Source organism: Salvelinus fontinalis, chromosome 8 (assembly GCF_029448725.1).
Source record: "Salvelinus fontinalis isolate EN_2023a chromosome 8, ASM2944872v1, whole genome shotgun sequence".
NCBI classification, from domain to species: domain Eukaryota; kingdom Metazoa; phylum Chordata; class Actinopteri; order Salmoniformes; family Salmonidae; genus Salvelinus; species Salvelinus fontinalis.
In genome coordinates, this window is record NC_074672.1 from 35,434,817 (window position 1) to 35,458,241 (window position 23,425).

Below are 23,425 nucleotides of genomic sequence, written 5' to 3' on the forward strand. Positions count from 1 at the left end.
AAGTCTCTGTTGTGCGACACACATGAGGTGATGAAGTTACACGTGTATGCAATTCAATACTAAATGTTTGCCATCAGATATCTTGTAATGGCTTTCTGCCAGAAGTCAAAGAGCTCCAGATAAGTTCTGTACAGCTGCCATTTTTCCCTGTGCTTCCTACTAGCATTTTTTTCCTTCTCCCATCGGCTTCATGTACAAATGCTGCTCTTCCTTCAGAAAAGCATGCATTACAACTTTATTCATTTTGCGCAAATTGTCTTATTCACTTTCGCTTGTAAAATGACCACACTCACCAAAAATGACGTTCGGTAGCTACTCGCTATGCTTGTATAACTTTATGAGTTGATATGACCCACAATTCAAAGCAAACTGTAGTCACATGTCAAACTCTGGGGGCAGGGAAGTGTCAAATTTAATCAACAAGGCTGCATTTTTGGCATGTCAGAAAAAAGTGTGACGCTAGCTTGCTAAAAATATATATATTGTATTGATTGATTTTAGTGTTGGCAAATTGGCTTAGTCTCGTAGTGCGAAGCCTATAAAACGTTGCTAGATTCATAAATATATTTTTTGCAATTCTGAAATTTATTGGAATAATTTACCAAACTATATAACTAGCTAGCCAGCTATGGGTAACTGCAGCTAGCTACCTGACAGGAGTGCTAGCTAGATACGTTAGCTTACTAGGTACAGTTGAAGTCGGAAGTTTACATACACTTAGGTTGGAGTCTTTAAAACTTGTTTTTCAACCACAACACAAATAGTTTTGGCAAGTCGGTTAGGACATCTACTTTGTGCATGACACAGGTAATTTTCCCAACAATTGTTTACAGACAGATTATTTCACTTATAATTCACTGTATCACCATTCCAGTGGGTCAGAAGTTTACATACACTAAATTGACTGTGCCTTTAAACAGCTTGGAAAATTCCAGAAAATTATGTCATGGCTTTAGAAGCTTCTGATAGGCTAATCGACATCATTTCAGTCATTTTGAGGTCTATCTGTGGATGTATTTCAAGACCTACCTTCAAACTCAGTGCCTCTTTGCTTGACATCATGGGAAAATCAAAAGAAATCAGCCAAGACCTCTGATTGTAGACCTCCACAAGTCTGGTTCATCCTTGGGAGCAATTTCCAAATGCATGAAGGTACCATGTTCATCTGTACAAACAATAGTACGCAAGTATAAACACCATGGGACCCACACAGCCGTCATACCGCTCAGGAAGGAGACGCGTTCTGTCTCCTAGAGATTAACGTACTTCAGTGCGAAAAGTGAAAATCAATCCCAGAACAACAAAGGACCTTGTGAAGATGCTGGAGGAAACAGGTACAAAAGTATCTATATCCAAAGTAAAACGAGTACTATATCGAGATAACCTGAAAGGCCGCTCAGCAAGGAAGAAGCCACTGCTCCAAAACCACCATAAAAAAGCCAGTACGGTTTGCAACTGCACATAGGGACAAAGATCGTACTTTTTGAAGAAATGACCTCTAGTCTGATGAAACAAAATAGAACTGTTTGGCCATAATGACCATCGTTATGTTTGGAGGAAAAAGCGGGAGTCTTGCAAGCCGAAGAACACCATCCCAACCGTGAAGCATGGGGGTGGCAGCATCATGTTGTGGGGGTGCTTTGCTGAAGGAAGGACTGGTGCACTTCACAAAATAGATGGCATCATGAGGTAGGAAAATTATGTGGATATATTGAAGTATCATCTCAAGACATCAGTCAGGAAGTTAAAGCTTGGTCGCAAATTGGTCTTCCAAATGGACAATGGCCCCAAGCATACTTCCAAAGTTGTGGCAAAATGGCTTAAGGACAACAAAGTGAAGGTATTGGAGTGGCCATCACAAAGCCCTGACCTGAATCCCATAGAAAAACTGAGCTTAAATGTATTTGGCTAAGGTGTATGTAAACTTCCGACTTCAACTGTACATTAATAGCTTTAGGTTGGTTGTTTAAAGCTCAACTTTAAGATTTCCACCAAGGACGTTGCCTCTCCGATCACCACTCTCCCTCGCTTGGGCAAGGGACATTTAAGTTACACTCGGATGTGACGATGTAAACGTCATTCAAGGGCTGACGGTTTAGGGCCCAGGGCTGTCTACTTTGAGTTTGAAACAGAGCCTCTCAAATATCCCCCTATCCCCTAATTAATAAAATAGTCTGATGTAGACAGGTCCAGGAGAAGAAGGGCCCAGGTAACAACATCAGACAGATAGTAGCCTCAGAGAAATGCAACATGCTCTACAGCAAGTATTCCCAAACTGGGGTATTGCCGTCGGGGGTACGCCGAATAAAAATGTGGTTCACATTTAAAAACATTTTTATTTATTTTTTATACTTTTTTTCCCTTCACATTTTCAAACCGTCCATTTATATTTTCCAACGGGGCTATACATTTGAGTGAGGTTTTTTTCTCGCCTGAGTGGCCTCGTTTCACTGCCAAAAATAAAATTAAACCATCTAGTAATAACAACACAATGTCAAATACAGGTAGCCTAGTCAAATAATTAACATCCAATCACATTAACCGTTACTCTCTCGCGGGAATTCCTCTAACGGTCCGTATGTAGCCAAACGTAGCTGCTGCTCATGTTGGTATCTGTACTGATGGCGCAAAAGCCATGACAGGGAGACATAGTGGAATGGTAACGCACGTACAAGCAGTTGCTCCCGACACCACTTGGGTACACTACAGCATCCACCGAGAGGCTATTGCTGCCAAGGGAATGCCTGACAGCTTGAAAGACGTTTTGGACACTACAGTGAAAATGATTAACTTTGTTATAGCAAGGCCCTTGAACTCTCGTCTATTTTCTGCACTATGCAATGATATGGGCAGCGACCATGTAACGCTTTTACAACATACAGAAGTGCGCTGGTTATCAAGGGGCAAAGTATTGACACGCTTTTAAAAAATTGAGAGACGAGCTTGAAGTTTTCTTTACTGACCATAATTTTCACTTGTCTGACCGCTTGCATGATGACGAGTTTCTCATCTGGGTGATGTTTTTTCTTACCTGAATAATCTGAATCTAGGATTACAGGGACTCTCCCCAACTATATTCAATGAAGCTATGATTAAGAAGTTGGAGCTCTTCTCTGTCTGCATTAACAAGGACAACACACAGGTCTTTCCATCATTGTAACATTTTTTGTGCGCAAGTGAACTCAAGCTTATGGACAATGTCAAATGTGATATAACGAAGCACCTGAGTGAGTTGGGTGCGCAATTACGCAGGTACTTTCCCGAAATGGATGACAAAAACAACTGGATTCGTTATCCCTTTCATGCCCTGCCTCCAGTCCACTTACCAATATCTGAACAAGAGAGCCTCATCAAAATTGCAACAAGCAGTTCTGTGAAAATTGAAATTAATCAGAAGCCACTGTCAGATTTCTGGACTGGGCTGCGCTCAGAGTATCCTGCCTTGGCAAATTGCGCTGTTAAGACACTGATGCCCTTTGCAACCACGTACCTATGTGAGAGTTGATTCTCGGCCCTCACTAGCATGAAACTAAATATAGGCACAGACTGTGTGTGGAAAATTATTTAAGACTGAGACTGAGACTCTCTCCAATACAACCCAACATTGCAGAGTTGTGGTGAGTTATTCACAATTTTCAATGAACAAATAAGGTTTTATATGTAAGATGGTGACAAAAACTCACACTCATTCTTATGTCTAATAAATGTATCGTATAGTGTGTGTGTGTGGCAGGCTTACAACATTTGAGAGTGTGCGTTGACCCTGGTGCTAGAGGGGGTACGCAGCTGGAGGTTGAATGTTTGAAGGGGTACAGGACTAAAAAAGTTTGGGAACCACTGCTCTAGAGAACACAACACAAACCCTCCACTCTGGCCACTCACTGTATCACCCCTCACTCTCCTCTGTTCTCTCTTCCCCTTTCTCTCTTCCAATTATGACTCTCTCTCCATCCCTCACTCTCTCCTTCTGACCAGCTAAATATTTTATCAGCTGGCAGAAGAACCTACAACCCCCAAGGCCAGGGGTTCTCTTTTGGTTGTTTTTTTTATTAAGGAAAGAGGGGGGCAGTGGAGGGAAGGAAGGAGGGATGGAGTAAGGTTTGTTCACCGACCCTAACCCCAGTGAAGTGCTTGGTCACTTTGAAGTTGTTCTCTTCTCTCTCGCTGTCTGCCTGTCTCACTCTCTCCTCCCATCCTCTCTTGCTCTATCCGTGTGCATCTTGTGTATGAGTGTGTGTAGCACGCTGATCGTTTCAGAACGGGATGAACGACCTTGAGCCGGCGCACAGGGCTGTGTTGCCGTGGCAACGAAGCCTTGCGCAACCAGTAACAGCTGGATGCAACAGCACTCCCTGAATTTTAGCGGGAGTCACCACGTTAATAAAAACTACACACTCCTCCTCCCCCTCTTCTCTCTCATTCTATTTCTCCCTCCCTCTCTCACATATGTGGACCTGTACTCTCAGACAAAAGAAAAGAGCAACACTGTCCAAATCATTGACTGTTTGCACACCAGTCAGTTAGATTAGAAGGTAATGCATTGGTCCCTGCGTCTATGGATTGGTTGTATACAACTTTCCCCAAAATTATCAATTAAATAGTCATTAAATGGTAATACATGCCACTTCTTTACCTCAATTAAAATATTCAAGGGGTAGGAAACAAAATGAGGGAAACGTAGGGGGAATGTAATTAGGTCACGCATATATTAATAAATATGATTGAGTAATTGAATCATGTATTGCCAATCAAAGCGGTCCTACAGCCCTTGGCCATTAATATGCATCATTATTTAGTGTAGCTTTGTTGGTCCGTGGACAGACAACACAGAGCTAACAGAGGAGTTGAGCTGGAGGGAGCAGTGTGCAGATGGTGGAGGAGGATGTCACAGAGTTGGTTCCCATCAGCTCCATCTAGAAACATTTCCAGCAGAGCTCACTAGCTAGCATCACACACACACACACACACACAAACACACACACACACACAACCAGGCAGGCACAACATCCACATGAGACAATGTCACCCTCTCCACACACAAACATAAACTCAGAAAACACACACACACACACACGCACAAACACCCACACACTCCCAAAACACACATTCCTGCACGTGAAAACACACATGCACCACTCCCAAAAACACACGGATACATAATACACACTCGCAAAAACAAACACCATGCAGTCAAATCCTCTCATCACCTCCCAGTCATTTAAGAGCAGACTTAACTTATTTAGCCTGAGTGCTGCGATTCAGGGGATTAGGACTTAGAATCAAATTAATTATGAGTAACTAATGAAAGAGAGAGAGGGAGGAAGGAGTCTGGCATAGAGAGGGAGAGGAAGAGCATAAGAGGGAAAGCAAGAGATGGAACAGGTATGAGAGAGGGCAGGAAAAGAGAGAGACCCTCTCAGCTATCTCTTTCTCTTCTCTCTCCGTCTTTCTATCCTATCTCTCTTCATGCATCCCTTCACTACAGAGGCTTCTTAAAGGGATACTTTGGGATTTTGGAACTCTTGGTTACCATTGTTATGTTTATGTGTTCAGTATGAAGGCAGACCTGAGCCCTAGGACCCTGACATGTTCACTATGATCACTATTATTTGACCATGCTGGTCATTTATGAACATTTGAACATCTTGGCCATGTTTTGTTATAATCTCCACCCAGCACAGCCAGAAGTGGACTGGCCACCCCTCATAGCCTGGTTCCTCTCTAGGTTTCTTCCTAGGTTTTGGCCTTTCTAGGGAGTTTTTCCTAGCCACCGTGCTTCTACACCTGCGTTGCTTGCTGTTTGGGGATTTAGGCTGGGTTTCTGTACAGCACTTTGACATATCAGCTGATGTAAGATGGGCTATATAAATACATTTGATTTGAGTTAGAGGTAGTTTCGGGAGCCAATACTAACTAGCGTTAGCGCAATGACTGGGAGTCTATGGGTATCTGCTAGCATGCTAGACATTTATCTATTTTTATAAAATAAGCTACTTCTATACAAATGTTGTTAATCAGTACAATAAAATAAGTCCCAAATGGAATGGATTGTCATCTGTATCCCCTCAATAACTCAATACATGCACACTGTCCTATTGAATATGCATTCACCTGTATTGTGGATAGGCCTAGACTACATCTTGATTTACCCAGTTTATCAATAGAGATTTACCATTCAAATAAATGAAAAGCATTATGTAGTTGGATTGTTTTTACCAAAGTCAAATTGATTGTATGATTGTATAATTGATTCATTAATGCATACAGTTGAAGTCGGAAGTTTAAATACACTTAGGTTGGAGTTATTAAAACTTTTTCAACCACTCCACAAATTTCTTGTGAAACCTCTCTGGGATATTCGGGACGGTAACGTCCCACCTTGTCACGCCCTGACCTTAGATATCTCTGTTTTTCTTAATATTTTGGTTAGGTCAGGGTGTGACTACTACTTCCGAACCTCCGACGACGGTCTAGGATCCGGAACCTCCCGAGACGGTCTACGATCCGGAACCTCCTGAGACGGTCTACGGTTCGGGAACCTCCTGAGATGGTCTACGATCCGGAACCTCCTGAGACGGTCTACGATCCGGAACCTCCTGAGACGGTCTACGATCCGGAACCTCCTGAGACGGTCTACGGTTCGGGAACCTCCTGAGATGGTCTACGGTCCGGAAACTCCTGAGACGGTCTACGGTCCGGAAACTCCTGAGACGGTCTACGGTCTGGAACTTCCTGACACGATCCACGGTCCGGAACCTCCTGAGACGGTCCACGGTCCGGAACCTCCTTAAACTGTCCACGGTCTTGGGTCTCCGGCGAAGATCTACGGTCCGATTCCTCCGGCAACGATCCACGGTCCGGTTCCTCCGGCAACGATCCACGGTCCGGTTCCTCCGGCGATGATGCACGGTCCGGAGCCTCCGGCGACGATTCACGGTCCGGGGCCTCCAGAGACGACCCACGGTCCGGAGCTTCCAGAGCTGCGTCCAGAACCAGAGCCGCCACCAATGGTAGATGCCCACACGGGCCCTCCCCTATAGGTTTAGGTTTGCGGCCGGGAGTCCGCACCTTTGGGGGTGGGTACTGTCATGCCCTGACCTTAGATATCTCTGTTTTTCTTTATATTTTGGTTAGGTCAGGGTACGACTAGGGTGGGTACTCTCATTTTTGTATGTCTAGGGTTTTGTATGTCGTCTAGGGTTTTGTATGTCATCTAGGGTTTTGTATGTTTATGTTGGCCTGATATGGTTCCCAATCAGAGACAGCTATTTATCGTTGTCTCTGATTGGGGATCATATTTAGGTAGCCATTTCCCTTGTTTGTGTTGTGGGATCTTGTCTATGTGTAGTTGCCTGTCAGCACTATAGTGTATAGCTTCATGTTTCGTTTGTTATTTTGTTAGTTTGTTCGGTGTTCATTCTTTTAATAAAGAGAATGTACGCATACCACCCTGCGCCTTGGTCTCCTTCATACGACGGTCGTGACACACCTCGCCAACAGCCAGTGAAATTGCAGGGCGCCAAATTCAAAACAACAGAAATCCCATAATTAAAATTCCTCAAACATACAAGTATTTTAGACCATTTTAAAGATACACTTGTTGTAAATCCAGTCACAGTGTCCGATTTCAAAAAGGCTTTACGATGAAAGCACACCAAACGATTATGTTAGGTCAGCACCTAGTCACAGAAAAACACAGCCATTTTTCCAGCCAAAGAGAGGAGTCACAAAAAGCAGAAATAGAGAAAGAATGAATCACTAACCTTTGATGATCTTCATCAGATGGCACTCATAGGACTTCGTGTTACACAATACATGTATGTTTTGTTCGGTAAAGTTCATATTTATATCCAAAAATCTGAGTTTACATTGCTGCGTTATGTTCAGTAGATCCAAAACATCCGGTGATTTTGCAGAGAGCCACATCAATTTACAGAAATACTCATAATAAACATTGCTAAAAGATACAATTGTTATGCATGGAATTATAGATGAACTTCTCCTTGATGCAACCGCTGTGTCAGATTTCAAAAAAACTTTTGGGAAAAAGCACACCATTCAATAATCTGAGTACGGCGATCAGACACAAAAACAAGCCATACAGATACCCGCCATGTTGTGGAGTCAACAGAAGTCAGAAATAGCATTATAAATATTCACTTACCTTTGATGATCTTCATCAGAATGCACTCCCAGGAATCCCAGTTCGACAATAAATGTTAGTTTTGTTCGATAAAGTCCATCATTTATGTCCAAATACCCCCTTTTTGTTTGAGGGTTTAGTACACAAATCCAAACTCAGGAGGCGCGGGAAAGTCCAAGCGAGAGTTCCGACGAAAAGTCATATTAAAGTTCGTAGAAACATGTCAAACGAAGTATAGAATCAATCTTTAGGATGTTTTTATCATAAATCTTTAATAATGTTTCAACCGGAGAATTCCTTTGTCTGTAGAAATGCAATGGAATACAGCTAACTCTCACGGGAGCGCACGAGGCTGAGCTCGTGGCACTCTGCCAGATCCCTGACTCAAACAGCTCTCATTCCCCCCTCCTTCACAGTAGAAGCCTCAAACAAGGTTCTAAAGACAGTTGGTGTCTAGTGGAAGCCTTAGGAAGTGCAATATGACCCCATAGACACTGTATATTCAATAGGCAATGACTTGAAAAACTACAAACCTCAGATTTCCCACTTCCTGGTTGGATTTTTTCTCTGACATATTTTTGCCTGTCATATGAGTTCTGTTATACTCACAGACATCATTCAAACAGTTTTAGAAACTTCAGAGTGTTTTCTATCAGAATCAACTAATTATATGCATATTCTAGCTTTTAGGACTGAGTAGCAGGCAGTTTACACTGGGCACCTTTTTATCCAAGCTACTCAATACTGCCCCCCAGTCCCAAAGAATTAACAAACTATAGTTTTGTCAAGTCGGTTAGGACATCTACTTTGTGCATGACACAAGTCATTTTTCCAAAAATTGTTTACAGACAGATTATTTAACTTTTAATTCACTGTATCACAATTCCAGTGGGTCAGAAATTTACATACACGAAGTTGACTGTGCCTTTAAATAGCTTGGAAAATTCCAGAAAATTATGTCATGGCTTTAGAAGCTTCTGATAGACTAATTGACAGCATTTGAGTCAATTGGAGGTGTACCTGTGGATGTATTTCAAGGCCTACCTTCAAACTCAATGCCTCTTTGCTTGACATCATGGGAAAATCAAAAGAAATCAGCCAAGACCTCGGAACAATAATTGCAATAAGTGGAGACCTCCACAAGTCTGGTTCATCCTTGGGAGCAATTTCCAAATGCCTGAAGGTACCATGTTCATCTGTACAAACAATAGTACACAAGTATAAACACCACCGCTCAGGAAGGAGACGCGTTCTGTCTCCTAGAGATGACCGTACTTTGGTGGGAAAAGTGCAAATCAATCCCAGAACAACAGCAATGGACCTTGTGAAAATGCTGGAGGAAACAGGAACAAAAGTATCTATATCCACAGTAAAACGAGTCCTATATCGACATAACCTGAAAGGCTGCTCAGCAAGGAAGAAGCCACTGCCCCAAAACCGCCATAAAAAAGCCAGACTACGGTTTGCAACTGCACATGGGGACAAATACTTTTTGGAGAAATGTCCTCTGGTCTGATGAAACAAAAATAGAACTGTTTGGCCATATGTTTGGAGGAAAAAAGGGGAGGCTTGCAAGCCGAAGAACACCATCCCAACTGTGAAGCACGGGGGTGGCAGCATGTTGTCTTGTGGGGGCGCTTCGTTGCAGGAGGGACTGGTGCAAATAGATGGCATCATGAGGAAAGAAAATTATGTGGATATAATGAAGCAACATCTCAAGACATCAGTCAAGAAGTTAAAGCTTGGTCGCAAATGGGTCTTCCAAATGGACAATGACCCCAAGCATATTTCCAAAGTTGTGGCAACATGGCTTTAGGACAACAGAGTCAAGGTATTGGAGAGGCCATCACAAAGCCCTGACCTCAATCCTATAGAAAATTTGTGGGCAGAACTGAAAAAGCATGTGCGAGCAAGGAGGCCTACAAACCTGACTCAGTTACACCAGCTCTCAGGAGGAATGGGCCAAAATTCACCCAACTTATTGTGGGAAGCTTGTGGAAGGCTACCCAAAACGTTTGACCCAAGTTAAACAAATTAAAGGCAAATACTAATTGAGTGTATGTAAACTTCTGACCCACTGGGAATGTGATGAAAGAAATAGAAGCTGAAATAAACTATTCTCTCTACTGGACTAAATGTCAAGAATTGTGAAAAACTGAGTTTAAATGTATTTGGCTAAGGTGTATGTAAACTTCCGACTTCAACTGTACATGGCTCTGAAAAATGTTGATGTAAAAAAAATGCTAATGTAATGATATTGAACTCAAAAGATGGCCAACGATTGAACAGAGCATTAGCTGAGTTTATCTGTCTGGATCAAGTGCCATTCTCCGACTTTGGCTAATCTGCATGATTTTTTTTCTGTGGTATCATTTGGGTATCGTTTTGGTAGAGTATCCTGAAGGTATAGAGTTTTGTGATACTAAACCTGGTATCGAAGTCATAATTCTGGTATCGTGACAACACTACTTAGGAAGTGAATGACTTGACAGTGAGTGAAGCAACAAGTAGTCTTTCCTCCTTTGTGCTAGTAGACAGATGGAAATAAGGTCTGCCCAGTGATATAGACCTCCCATATCACTCACGTGTGTGTTCTGTGCAGCCCAGACTAAGCTGTATTGGAGATTAGAGGTCCAAGTGACAGGATGACCCAAAATTCCAGCAGGTTGCTCAACCTGTCCTGATTCTCTTCCCTTAGGCACTCCAGACACACACGTACTCCCCATCATCCCAGGATAGTTTGTCAAGTCATGACTCCCCTCTTACCACTGCCTAGAGAGGAGTGCTACTCCCCATCACCCCTCCACCCACACAGCCCGGCCCAGTCACCAACACCCCCACTGACCTCAACCCCCCTTATTCTGTTCAGCAAACACCTTGCATCACCCCTCATCCATCCATCAATCCATTTGGGCTGTCACAATTAGATTATAATCATGTAACTGACGATTACGGGCAACAACCGTGAACTAAAAAATATAATTGTCATAATTATCTTCATACTTTTAATACGTTTATTTTGGGGGGATTGAACTTTATTTACAAGTAGATATAGTTTACCCAATAGAAGTCCCCACCACTCCAATTGACAATTAAGACAATAACCGTAACCATTTGCCAATTAATTAAACATTACCCAACATTCCATAATCGTCACAGCTAATGATGCACCGATTTAACATTTTTGGCCGATACCAATATCCAATATTTTCCTTGCCAAAAAAAACGATACCCGATATTTAAAATGTTTGCGGCCTTTTAAGCATTGTAGAACAGTTAAATAGTTAACACACACACACACACATGGACGCAGCGGTCTAAGGCACTGCATCTCAGTGCAAGAGGTGTCACTACAGTCCCGGGTTCGAATCCAGGCTGTATCACATCCGGGCATTGTTGGGATTCCCATATGGCGGCGCACAGTTGGCCCAGCGTCGTGCAGGCCGTCATTGTAAATAAGAATTTGTTCTTAACTGACTTGCCTAGTTAAATAAAGATTACACACACACACACACACTGACCAAAAAGTTATTTTGTTGGCATTTACGTATGTCCCCATTACCAGTAAAACATCATCAAAACCTATTACTTTCACTTACTTGCTGTGCTGTTTTGTTGTTTCATTCTCAACCAGGATTTCTAAGGAACACTGTTTGGGTCTTTGCGTGTCAAAAAAGATACACGTCAAAAAACACAACAGAATCTGTTTCAGTAGCTATAGTTAGCTAGCTAATTATATAGCTAGGTGTCATCATCTAAAATAACCATAAATGATAAGACAGTTCATATTTGATTAATGGTGGTCGGGCCCATCTATGTGAAGCTAGTCACAATAAGGATTAGCCAGAATAGTGGACTTTGCAGTTAGCCTTCAAAATAAAAGTATTGCATAATTCTACTATATGTATTAATTTGCATCACTGTCAATGACATATTTTATTTTGAAGGCAAACCGCAAATTCCACTATTGTGCCTAATCCTTATTGTGGCTAGCTTCACAACACATAACCCGGTCCGGTCGAGCCTCACTAGCCAGATGAAGCTAGCTGGCTGCTTATAACGTTAGCTTTGGGCAACAGGGTTAAGTAGCTGGCTAGCTATTTATTTTCATGAACTGAAGTTCAATTTCAATAGGCGAACAACAAGCGACAACCTAGCTAATACTTACTCACAAGGATTTCTAAATCATTGCTAAGAATAATGAAAATGACTGCAGTTTCTACTGGTCATTGTTTTCAGGCTGGTTGTATTGGTGCTAGCTAGGTACCAAGCTAAAGCCAGCTACCCCAGAAGTTGAGGTCGAAGTACTGATACTTTATTACCAACACGGTATTGTAAACACATCGTTCGTGGCTGTGGTGTTTGTATGTTTGCTGACTTTTTTGTACAGCTTTGACAGTGCTACTGTACCTTTTTTGACACGCAAATACCCAAACGGCGTTCTATAGTATGTATGTTGTGACGCTAATAGCGGTGACGCTATTACTGTGTAACCCAGGTAGGGCAACATCTGAAATATAGCACACTTGGTAGTGTGTACCGGCGCTCGACCAGTAGGCGAAAACCAACATCACCCACAACAGAGAACGGTTGATTGTCAAGGGCAATGAATTTGATTATCTTGGCTATAATGGATTTCACCTTTGAGTTGTCTCGCTGAAATTTTGTTACTCTTTCAAATGACTGCTCGACTTGTTAACTGTTCAATCCACACAGCAGACATTGTGGGCTAGGTTAGGAATGTTGTGTTGCGCAACATTTTATGTGGCGTCATTACGTCATGTAGGTTTGCATTATATAGGTTTGCACGGTAGATTTGACATCGGTTTATAACATCGGCGTTAAACTAGACATCGGCCGATACCGATGTTGGCATTTTAACTAATATTGTTCGATTCCGATATGTTCACCGATATATCGTGCATCCCTAGTCACAGCCCTACCGTCCGTTCATTCATCCCCCTCCCTGACCCCAACGTGGTGGCCTATAGGCCCAGCAGCCTGCCCATGTCCAGCCTCCCTGTTCCCCCTCGATTTAGGAGCCCTCTGGAAGCCCCCGTGGAGGGTAGACGTGGGGTAAGTGTGAGTATGTGACTGCGAGGGTGTGAGCGTGTGTGTTTGTGTTAATTGACAGTTTGGTCACAGAAAGACAGAACTGTAAATCTGCCAGGAGGGCACTGGGGAACAAAACGCTGTCTGCTAGGCCACCACACCCCTCTACACACCCCTCTACTCTACCCTCTATAAGGGCAACACACAGACACACAGCCAGGTCAACCGGGAACAAAGCCAGAGACACAGAGCTACATTTAAACTATGGCTTTTATAATTAACTAAACCTCATGGCCCAGGCCCTGCAACACACCTCTCTCACTTCCTCTCCTAGCATATGGATACACTACATTAACAAGCAGCAGCACATAATAAGATTATATATATCATGTAACAGAACTATGTAACAGGACGGTTATATATGAAGAGAGAGGGGTGGAGGGGTGCATAAAAGACAGGTCCTTTAGAGTAGATCATTAACTCAGTTTCACACACACACATAGTCTTATATAACTAACTTTGTGGGGACACACAATTCAGTCTCATTCAAAATCCTATTTTCCATAACCCTGAACCTTAACCATAACCCTAGTTCCTAATCCTAGCTCCTAACCCTAACCCTTAACGTAGTTCTAACCCTAACACTAATTTTAACCTTAACCCTAAACCCCCTCGGAATAGCATTTGACCTTGTGGGGACTGACAAAACGTCCCCAGTTGGTCAAATTTTTGTTTGTTTGCTATTCTTGTGGGGTCTTCTGGTCCCCACAAGTATAGTTAAACAGGTCTACACACAGCAGCAACATCTAAAGCAGTTAACATCTAATATTACACTTTGACCTACTTGAGATTGGCAATCAAATCAACTGCATTGGGCACAGGTAAATATTAATAGTATCTACACATATAGCCTACTGTATTATAGGAAAGCACTGTCTGACTTGCACACCGCACGTCCGTCCCCTATTGGTGGTCGGACCAATCCCCTGTACCGTTCTCATGCAACTATAATAACATTTCTGCACAGTGGACGCCGCCTAAACGTATCCATGTACAGGGTCATGGCCTATGGTCATTTCCATGTAAAAGGTCCCATGAGCACCAATATGTGAAGTTTATAGGAGCATATCAAATGAAAAGCTAAGAGGATATATTTTTGGGAAATTGAGGCATAGATATGTTTTTCAACCATTTTCCATCCTAAAAATTAGGAATGAGAAAAGAGGGATTCAAAAATATTACTAGAAAGGTCTTGAAAAGTTATTAGAAACAGGAGTTGGAAGGAACCAAAAATATGAACAGAACCGCTAGATTTTTTTGTTTCGTTCCACTGTTCCCACCAGCAAAATACAGTTCAGAATCGTTCATTTCTCTTCCTTTTTTAACCTGTGAAATACATTTTTTAAATCCATTTAGCTCATAAAATTACTTCACCAATCAGTGTGGATAGAGCAGGCAAGGTAGTTGTTTACATGCGTGATGGAGAGACAAGTGTAGCCTAAGGCACAAGATGCAACTGAAATTTTGCAGGTGGGGGGAGAGCGAGACAGGGTTGAAGAGGAGGCTTGAAGCGTAGGGCATCTTGTTATGACATGCATTATATGAATTAGGTCCACAGAATTATACCAAGGAGGAGCGGCTTCTATGGAGGAACTTTGAATGTCCTTTGAGCTTGCAAGCTAATAGGAAAGGGAAAGGGGGATACCTAGTCAATTGTACAACTGAATGCATTCAACTGAAATGTGTCTTCCGCATTTAACCCAACCCCTCTGAATCAGAGAGGTGCGGGGGCTGCCATAATCGACATCCATACCCGGGGAACAGTGGGTTAACTGCCTTGGTCAAGCTTGTGTGTGCTGAGTGGCACCAGAATTACAAACACATCTTACCTTCTTGCAGTTAATAAATCCAAAGTGAAATGTGATAACTTGGCCTATAGTATCCTTAACTAGCATTGAAAAAGTTAATCCATTCTTCTCTAGCTAATTCAAAATCTCTCCCTTTCTTCTGAATCAAGCGTGTAACATCAGTACAGTAGCCTATTCTTTGGAGGGGGAGGGGCAGGTAGCCTAAACTCGCACAGGCAAATATTTTCAGCTTGCAGGCAGACACTGGAATACATTTCTGAGTGACAGAGTGAGGGCTTTGCATATGCACTTTGTTGTGGGACTACAACATTTTTCCTGGAATGTAAAATAACGTTATTAAACGGTTCCAATGCTTTTAAAATAATGTTTCTGTTCCAGAACACTATGGATCACTTTTGTTCCAAGTTCTGTTTCTGTTCCTTGAATTATGTATTTATTTTCCAGTTTTCGGTTCTGCACCCTGAACTGGTTCCAACCCCTGATTAGAAAAACAATAAAAACAAAATAATGTTAAAGGCCCCTGCCAACTATTATATTTAGTTTCGCAAAAATGATTTGCCTTCTGTAAGCCAAAAAAATATTGCCTATTTTCGTTATTCTGTTAGCAAAAACCCACATACAGTTGAAGTCGGAAGTTTACATACACTTGGGTTGGAGTCATTAAAACTCGTTTTTCAACCACACCACAAATGTCTTGTTAACAAACTATCGTTTTGGCAAGTCGGTTAGGACATCTACTTTGTGCATGACACAAGTCATTTTTCCAACAATTATTTACAGACAGATTATTTAACTTGAAATTCACTGTATCACAATTCCAGTGGTTCAGAAGTTTACATACACTAAGTTGACTGTGCCTTTAAACAGCTTGGAAAATTCCAGAAAATTATGTCATGGCTTCAGAAGCTTCTGATAGACTAATTTAGATAATTTGAGTCAATTGGAGGTGTACCTGTGGATATATTTCAAGGCCTACCTTCAAACTCTGTGCCTCTTGCTTGACATCATGGTAAAATCAAAAGAAATCCGCCAAGACCTCAGAAAAACAATTGTAGACCTCCACAAGTCTGGTTCATCCTTGGGAGCAATTTCCAAACGCCTTCCAAATGAAGGTACCACGTTCATCTGTACAAACAAGTATAAACAAGTATAAACACCTTGGGACCACACAGCCTTCATACCGCTCAAGAAGGAGACGCGTTCTGTCTCCTAGAGATAAATGCACTTTGGTGCGAAAAATGCAAATCAATCCCAGAATAACAGCAAAGGACCTTGTGAAGATGCTGGAGGAAACAGGGACAAAAATATCTATATCCACAGTAAAACGAGTCCTATATCGAGATAACCTGAAAGGCTGCTCAGCAAGGAAGAAGCCACTGCTCCAAAACCGCCATAAAAAAGCCAGACTACGGTTTGCAACTGCACATGGGAACAAAGATCGTACTTTTTGGAGAAATGTCCAAATGTCTGATGAAACAAAATAAAACTGTTTGGCCATAATGACCATCGTTATGTTTGGAGGAAAAAGGGGGAGGCTTGCAAGCCGAAGAACACCATCCCAACCGTGAAGCACGGGGGTGGCAGCATCATGTTGTGAAGGTGCTTTGCTGCAGAAGGGACTGGTGCACTTCACAAAATAAATGGCATCATGAGGAAGTAAAATTATGTGTATATATTGAAGCAACATCTCAAGACATCAGTCAGGAAGTTAAAGCTTGGTTGCAAATGGGTCTTCCAAATGGACAATGACCCCAAGCATACTTCCAAAGTTGTGGCAACATGGCTTAAGGACAATAAAGTCACGGTATTGGAGTGGCCATCACAAAGCCCTGACCTCAATCCTATAGAAAACGTGTGGGCAGAACTGAAAAAGCGTGTGCGTGCAAGGAGGCCTACGAACCGGACTCAGTTACTCCAGCTCTGTCAGGAGGAATGGGCCAAAATACACCAAACTTATTGTGGGAAGCTTGTGGAAGGCTACCCGAAACATTTGACCCAAGTTAAACAATTTAAAGGCAATGCTACCAAATACTAATTGAGTGTATGTAAAAATAATTCTCTCTACTATTATTCTGACATTTCCCATTCTTAAAATAAAGTGGTGATCCTAACTGACCTAAAACAGGGAATATTTAGTAGGATTAAATGTCAGGAATTGTGAAAAACTGAGTTTAAATGTATTTGGATAAGGTGTAAGTAAACTTCCGACTTCAACTTTAAGGGAGAATTATGAAAGTTCACAGAAGTAACACGTACAGGTAAACCTATCAATTAGTGAGTGTTTTTACTGATAACAATTTTGTTAATTAATTATTAAGTGATTAAAATGTGTCACTCTGTTACCAATGACACAATGGGAAATCATTGTAGTCACAAAACAGAGTTACAGTAGAGCACAGCTGTCACGCCCTGACCTTAGAGAGCCTTTTTATGTCTCTATTTGGTTTGGTCAAGGTGTGATTTGGGGTGGGCATTCTATGTTTTGTTTTTCTATGATTTTGTATTTCTATGTTTTGGCCGGGTATGGTTCTCAATCAGGGACAGCTGTCTATCGTTGTCTCTGATTGGGAACCATACTTAGTTATCCCTTTTCCCTCCTTTCTTGGTGGGAAGTTAACTTGGTTTGCGGCACTATAGCCTTAAGCTTCACGGTTGTTTTTGTATTTTTTATTGTTTTTGTCGGCGTCATCCTAAATAAAAGGAATATGTACGCTTACCTGTACAGTACAGTAGAGCACACTATAATATGCAGTGCCTTAGGAAAGTATTCAGACCCCTTGACTTTTTCCATGTTTGGTTACGTTACAGCCTTATTCTAAAATTGATTAAATAGTTTTTCCCTCTCATCAATCTACACACAATACCCCATAATGACAAAGCAAAAACAGGTTATATAATTTATGAAAAAAATAAAAAACTGAAATATTAAATGTACATAAGTATTAACACCCTTTACTCAGTACTTTGTTGAAGCACCTTTGGCAGCGATTATAGCCTTGAGTCTTCTTGGGTATGACGCTACAAGCTTGGCACACCTGTATTTGGAGAGTTTCTCAGATTCTTCTCTACAGATCCTCTCAAGCTCTGTCAGGTTGGAGGGGGAGCGTTTCTCCACAGCTATTTTCAGGTCTCCAGAGATGTTCCATCAAGTTTAAGTCCGGGCTCTGGCTGGGCCACTCAAGGACATTCAGAGACTTGTCCCGAAGACACTCCTGTGTTGTCTTGGCTGTGTCCTTAGGGTCGTTGTCCTGTTGGAAGGTGAACCTTTGCCCCAGTCTGAGGTCCTGAGAGTGCTGGTTTTCATCAAGGATCTCTCAGTACTTTGATCCATTCAGCTTTCCCTCGAACCTGACAAGTCTCCCAGTCTCTGGTGCTGAAAAACCTCCCCACAGCATGATGCTGCCACCACCGTGCTTCCCCGTAAGGATGGTGGCACGTTTCCTCCAGACGTTCCTCCAGGCCAAAGAGTTCAATCTTGGTTTCATCAGACCAGTGAATGTTTTGGCAAACTCCAAGCGGGCTGTCATCTGCCTTTTACTGAGGAGTGGCTTCCGTCTGGCCACTCTACCATTAAGGCCTGATTGGTGGAGTGCTGCAGAGATGGTTGTCCTGGGATGTTCTCTCATCTCCACAGAGGAACTCTAGAGCTCTGTTAGAGTGACCATCGGGTTCATGGTCCCCTCCCTGACCAAGGCCCTTCTTTCCCGATTGCTCAGTTTGGCTGGGTGGCCAGCTCTAGGAAGAGTCTTGGTGGTTCCAAACTTCTTCCATTTAAGAATGATGGAGGCCACTGTGTTCTTGGGGACCTTCAGTGCTGCATAAATGTTTTGGTACCCTCCCCAAATCTGTACCGACACAATCCTGTCTCGGAGCTCTACAGACAATTCCTTCTACCTCATGCCTTGGTTTTGCTCTGACATGTGGTCAACTGTGGTACCTTATATAGACAGGTGTGTGCCTTTCCAAATCATGTCCAATCAATTGAATTTACCACAGGTGTCCTCGAATCAAGTTGTACAAACATCTCAAGGATGATCAATGGAAACACAAAGGGTCTGAATACTTATTTAAGTAAGGTATATCTGTTTATAATTGCTTAGAATTATTTATTTTTTAATCCATTTTAGAAAAAGGCTGTAACGTAACAAAATGTGGAAAAAGTCAAGGGGTCTGAATACTTTCTGAAGGCACTGTACTCTACTGAAGTGTACCTTGCTCTGCTGTACTGTACCCTTCTATACCTTAATTTACTGTAAATGACTTTACTGTACTATCCTCTACTGTACTGTACTGAACTCTACTAAACTGTACTGTCCTGTGCAATGTTCTACTTTGCTGTACTGTCCAAACTTGTGAAACATAGACGCCTATGATTGGTTCTGATTTGGTCGGGTCACTCTGGGCCAACCAAATTTGGTCTTGTTTGGGGGCAGAGCTCATTAGAATAATTGCTAGTGTATAATAACACCCAAACATGCACCTAGCTACCTTTGTGTACCTATTCAGGATACATCACCATGAAGGGAATGACACTCATAATTATGCATTTCTGTATAGTACAGATCAAGGACCCAAGATGTCATCCTGTTACCGGGTGTTGATCCACTTCAAACTCAAGGTGTCATATCATAGCTGACACCCCATTCTTTCTGCAAACATCTTTGAACCTTAATGTTTTTGGAAAACATGGTCACACAAAAAAATATTTTACTGTCATTCTGTTACCAAACTTTGCATCTGCACTGTTCCTCAAGTAAATATGTTTTAGTAAAATGTTCTGTGGCAATAAAAGTTAAAGGTAGACTTCTACATACGGTTTGTTGAACTTTGCAATCAATGGTTTTTGCTTGGCATACATTTTAATGTGAAAAAGTGAGTCTCAGCGTCACTATTTTTAGGTGGTGGCCATAGCAAACTATCTGCTTCAGTTTTCGAGATGATCGATCTCTGTCAAAGGAGGAGCTGGTTTTTACATAGTGTACATTTATTTCTTCTGAACACATTTCCGTTTCTTGGGAATGTTAATTTTTGCAAATATTTTCTAAATACTTACTTTTATGTTCGCTAACTGGACAGGCAACACCGCCGAGTTCGAAACTGTAAACCAATCAAAAGTTGTGTACTATCCATGGTACTATCTCTGATGATCTTGTCTGCCAATCCCGTTATCTGTATCTAAGGTAGTAGACAGCTGGCGACAAACTGTTATCGGGTGATGCAATGTTTGTATATTTGTAATGAACTATTTAGTTTTAAAACGTCATACCATCAATGCAAGCTTTAAAATGACTCCCAACTTAAAACACAGCAACCTTAGTAATGTAGCTAGCTTGCTAATTAGCTAGTTGCAACAAGAAGATCTGTTGCTACTGTAGCTAGCAGGAGCAGATAACTTTATCACTAGCTAGCAGGCCATTCCGGGACAAGGAGCATTTTACCTATCAGTTTTTTCCAAGTAATAATTGAAGACTACAAAAATCAATAGGACAAGTAGTGTAAATCTAATACAGTCAAGGCAAGACCCACTAATTTCATTCTGACAAATAACAAATGCCACATTATCCCTGTCAATAAAAAAAAAATATCCCAATGCCCCAGGGCAGTGATTGGGGACACTGCCCTGTGTAGGGTGCCGTCTTTCGGATGGGACGTTAAACGGGTGTCCTGACTCTCTGAGGTCATTAAAGATCCCATGGCACTTATCGTAAGAGTAGGGGTGTTAACCCCGGTGTCCTGGCTAAATTCCCAATCTGGCCCTCAAACCATCATGGTCACCTAATAATCCGCAGTTTACAATTGGCTCATTCATCCCCCTCCTCTCCCCTGTAACTATTCCCCAGGTCGTTGCTGCAAATGAGAATGTGTTCTCAGTCAACTTACCTGGTAAAATAACGGTAAAATAAATAAAATAAAAATAGTACGATGAGTGCAGAGCAGCCAGCCTCAGACTGTCAGGATGTTCATTTTCTAGCTCACAAACTACATTCCTTTGTTGTGATGATTTATTTGATTAATCCTTGTCTCTTTTGTCTTACATCTATTCAGTTATCCTGTGTCCTGCTCCCAGAGATCAACCAAGTGCTATTCACCAAGCATGGGCTTATTCACTCACCTGTGAGGAGAACCTCCCTACCGCAGTTTGAACTAACCCTGCTGTCACTATTTAAATATTGGACCCACATATACATGTGCCTTTTGTCTTTTCTTTGTGGGTTTTGTCTTACAGTGTTGTGCATTTTAAAGTTGAAGAACAACTACAGATACACGTGCTTGTTTGAGCCTCTCAAAGACTACATTTTATGTAGAATCAGTATAACGGGACAAACAGATTGTTTTATTATTGTAACCTGCAGTTGGGAAAATTCTACAGTCCCCATCAGGAACCCAGGCTTTTACCATAGATGGTGGAGTCCTCGTCTCTGGACCACACAAGCTTTAGATTACATTCTACTAAGGTCCTTGTCTCTCTCTCTACATCGGTCAGCTACTTTGGTGACTAGGGTGGGATCCTATAAGGCCTGGGCCCACAAATGTCGCTTGAGAGAAGGGGAAATACTGAAGCATGTGTTGATGACAGTTCTAAAGTCTCTTGGCATAGATGGTTAGCTCTCATTTCTGGACTGCAACATTGTAAGATTGTGCCCTCCACGGCACTTGATATACATTGATTGGTAGGCTACACTATATTTAAATACTTAAAATACTGTCTGAGACACCTTTGCTATTTGTCTCTGTACTCAATAAATGGTGAAACATTATTTGTGAGTGTTCTTTGATCGAATGTATATGCATGAAACCTACATTATGGAAAATATGCATCATACTCAGTCATAGTTAGTAGAATAATGATTTTGGCACGTCAACTTTTAGAAGGTTAGTAGGAAAGTTAATAATGTAAACCACCTAAATATTCTTACATTCACTGAACATTTAGTAGTTAAAACTCACCAACATTCATTTCCAAACTTATTTTTCTATAATCCTACAGGCTCTTTATCATTCTCCATAACTTATATTCATTCCAATGCATCAGACATGATGCATGCCCACTATGGTATTATTGGGCAGCTGCTATTTGAAATGTCATCTGGTTTAAAAATCAAGCAGAGAAATGTGCAGGAATTGAAGGTGCCAACATATTTTATAGTCATCATACGTTTTACTGTCATATACATAATAAATCTGCTCCTCCCTCGACGGGGATCAGTCAACTTCAATCTTTTGAGCTTCGGCCCACCACCTATTTAATGCGGAATTGTCCCTATATCATTCAGCGATAGGACAATATTTAAATTTGAGCAGGTCATTTATATTTAAATTTAAGCTGGTTAGACTTTACCCCTTCACCGCCGGGCGACATGAACTTACTGAATGAAAAGCAACATGTCCTAAAGCAGGCTAACCTAAGAGTCAGAAATATAAAACATGTATTATGTGCTGTCTGCGCCAAGGGTACCAACCAGGCACATACACACGTTTTAAAACATTGTCTTAGTAAGTTAGAAAAAACCTTCCCTCAAAGTTCTAGGTCCAAACGAACGGGCACTTTATTTTAAATTCCTCGGCTATGACAAATACATTCAACCCCACTAACATGTCAGAAACCATTTATATAGCACGCTATATTTACACCAAAATCCATGACCTTGGCTTGGAGCGTCCCTATAAAACAACAAACACTTTTGCTGTCAAAGTAAACGGGCATGCACCGTGCCCGTACACCGTAGCGTATATTATTGTGTTACGACGAGTATATAGAGCCCTACTACACATCAGTGGAAAACGATGTCGGGGCACTTCCGTCCAAACAAACGAGGAACAATGCCGTCGTGCGTAAAACCGAGCTTTATTAAAAGGAACGCGTAAAGGGGAAATGTAGTAAACTCACCAAATAGATATATCTCTGTGAGCGCACCAATAGCTTCTTCCTTTCCCTATTAACTCTCCGCCATCTTCAGCACTGTGTTTGTTTAAATGGGAAACACTCTCGAAGAGCAAGAAGCCAGCTTGTGCTGAGCGTTGGGGCTGCTGGGGAAAGTAGTTATTCACGTCGAACGTTGTTATTTTAGGTAGGGCAGACCTCCCGGATACGGACTACAACTACATGTATGCCCCAAGAGGAGATCTTGGGTTCTGGTGTAGACGGCTGAACAGCGACGATATTAGAACAGAATAATGCCACGGTGTTTATTTTTAGTTATAAACTCGGTGATTAGCAGACAGCCGTGGTATATCAGACCGTATACCACTGGTATGACACATGACTTATTTGTACTGGTCTAATTACGTTGGTAACTAGTTTATAATAGCAATAAAGCACCTCAGGGGTTTGTGGTATATAGCCAAAACACCACGGCTTAGG

The 23,425-nt window shown here is 41.8% G+C and overlaps 1 protein-coding gene across 2 annotated transcripts in view; it reads right to left on the reverse strand.

Moving 5' to 3' along the window:
* The window catches only part of LOC129861180 (nuclear receptor coactivator 3-like), a 106,564-nt gene extending 83,405 nt beyond the window's left edge, over positions 1-23,159 (reverse strand). For both annotated transcript variants that reach the window (XM_055932362.1, XM_055932363.1), the window contains exon 1: positions 22,952-23,159. The gene's annotated coding sequence lies outside the window, so the exon portion shown is untranslated. The remainder of the gene's footprint in view (positions 1-22,951) is intronic.
* Between the last annotated feature and the right edge of the window lie 266 nt (positions 23,160-23,425).